Below are 2,741 nucleotides of genomic sequence, written 5' to 3' on the forward strand. Positions count from 1 at the left end.
CATCAACACTACAATGAGCGGGTGGAGGGAGGTTTGGAGTCTTCTCCCACCCCCATTCTCTGCGGCCTGCTGGAGCGGGAGGGCTAGTAGGAGGAGTTGGCCGTCCGACTGCGGTCTGGGGTGTGGGGCCTCCCTGCTGCTGCGGAGTCGGGGTGGTCTGCCTCTCCCCACCGCAGGGAAAAGGGTAACACCACCTGGGTCTGGGTGCAATTCCCCCCTCCAGGGGCAAGGGTACCTAGACCCGGTTTGTAGAGTACGCTTGGGGAGTGTGATTGTGTGTACAGCGTCTCTTTATGTCTGTCTCCACGTTGGTTGAGTGTGGAGTGAGTGCATATGAGAGCATGAGGGTGGGAATGGATGTTTGTGTCTGTGTGTGCCTGTATGTCTGTGTCTATATGTCAGGTTGGGTATCAGACGCCACCTCTCTGGGGACACCTCAGGCCCTCCAAGGTTTGGAGGCCTATCTCCACCCACCACCACTTCCCCTGCCGGTGGCGGACTCCCTCAGGTGTCGGTGTGTTGGTGGTTCTTTGTGTCTGGGGGTGGGCGTCCGGGTACACACCGGCTCACTCCTTGGCGGCCGCTTGTCGGGGCCTGGGGCCTGGGGCTCGCTCGGGCCCCTTTGGAGGTGGGGTGCCCCCGGCCTCTCGGCCTAGGGCTCGGTCACTCAGGCGCAGCTGGGGGCCGGCGGAGCTCACGGGCGCGTCACTGCAACCCCCCCTGGCTTCTGCTCCGCGGCTGCTGAGTGAGCCCTCATCTGGGACTCTCCTCAGCTCTTACTGGAACAGTGGCGCGGCTGCCCCTCTGTTGGTCTTCCATGGTCTCTTGTGTTCTGGGGGCCTCTGGATGTCTGGAGTTTTGATCTCCTCCATACCCGCTTCACACCCTGGAGGACGGGGCTGTGGCCCCCCCACACTCCCTAGCAGATCATTACATGGAGAAACCTTTGGAATGCAAGCATGCTGATCCACACAGGTATGCACACATGGGTATTCACAGACGCGGACTAAAGCTTTCTTGGCTGCTGCCTCAAAGCACACTGTGCGCTGTCTATCTTGCGTGCTGCACAATATCGTTGATTACTTAGTAAATACTGATATCTATGACTAGCTAGTTTATTGTGATGGTGCTTTGTTTTCTCTATTATTATGTTGCTCTTTGTTGTTTGCTGTCTCCTCTGTTTGTTTGTTTGTTTGTTTGTTTGTTTTTTTCTCCATACAGGTGACCCAGGAGTTTTTTTTTTTTTTTTTTTTTTTTTTTTGTCTCTCTTCCCCCCCCTTCTCACCGTCTCTTCTCCCCTTGGGTTTTCTTTCTTTCTCTCCCCCTCTCTCTCTCATTCATTCCCCCTGTCCTATTTATTAAAAAAAAAAAAAAAAAAAAAAAAATGACAAAGGATGAACTGAAGCTCTGCCATCACGTAATGTCGCATACTGCTGTTTCTGATGTCATTTAAAAAAAAAAAAAAAAAAAAAAAAAGAAAATGGTCAGGTCCAAGGATTAGACTGAAAATGACAGTAAAAGTAGCCAATGTCCAAAGAAAAGCTCAGAGACCTTCAGAAAGCCTGGAGAACTATTGATCAAAATCACTTAAAACAAATATAAAGAAAAGGGGTTGGCTCAAGACTTTTGCACAGTACTGTGCACTCTAAAAATGGAAACTTTGCCAAAATCTGAATATATCCTCTTTAAAACAAATCAGATTAAGAAAAAGGGATTAAGGTCAGCTGGATATGGAGGTGCTTTTTAGAAATGTCCTGACTTACATGACAGTTAGCTAATGCTGATAAAGTCTAGAGACTGGCATAATTTGAGCGAATAAAGTCAGTGGTGATGAAAGCGATGAAGAGCTTGCTTTGCTTCTGTTTCCTTTGTGTGGATTCAAAGGTCCCGGTTTTCAAAAAATTAGCTCAGATTTTAAGTGGTGTAACCTGGGCAAACCTTTTATTAATAACCTTATTAAAATGCCTCCTACATTACTTTGGAGAATATTTTATTTTTTCTTCTTCTTTTTTAGTGTTTTGCTTTTAGCCCTCACACTTAGCTCCTCAGACACCTTGCTGTAGATCAATAGCTCATCACAAGGTCCATTAGCAGAGCGGATGGGTCTAATGAGGTGGGGAAAAGAAGGGCTGGTTTAATCCAGGACAGCCTGATTCTAATTGTACGACCCGGTAAGGTAAAGAGCTAGAGAAAGATGAGTTACTGGTTGCTTCTGAAACCGCTCTGCAAATTAACACTGATTAATCCCCTAAACAGCTTATGTGATTGAAAGTTTAAGATCCAAGTGCCTTATTTTTCCAACGTGACTGCAAACTTTGGAAGTTTGAAAGCCGTACAGGGCTAGACTCTCATCTCCGTGGTATTAGTGTTTTATTTTGTTGTATGATGCAAGTAATTACTCTGCCGAAAGAAGAAAGTATTTTTAGTGATGTTTTACATGCACTTATAAGAACCATTAATATCAGAGCTTTACAAAACATTGTGATTACTTTACCTGGACTGATTTCCTGTAATGATCTTGAAGCTAAAAACAGGGGCCCAGTCATTACGCTTCCCTATTCGCCATTGTTTTCTAGTTAAAGGTAATCAATTTTCTTATGAGCACGAATCCCTTAAGTGTTCAGCTGCCTATGTCGAGTGCTTTCATTAATCAAACAGACAAACCATACCTTAGGGGAAGCTCGTGCTTCTATTGTACATTTGTGAAAATGGTGCTAAAACAGAACAAAACTTAATATGTA

Source organism: Rhamphochromis longiceps, linkage group LG9 (assembly GCF_057381845.1).
Source record: "Rhamphochromis longiceps isolate RC_006_pf linkage group LG9, R_longiceps_female_GT1.1, whole genome shotgun sequence".
NCBI lineage: Eukaryota > Metazoa > Chordata > Actinopteri > Cichliformes > Cichlidae > Rhamphochromis > Rhamphochromis longiceps.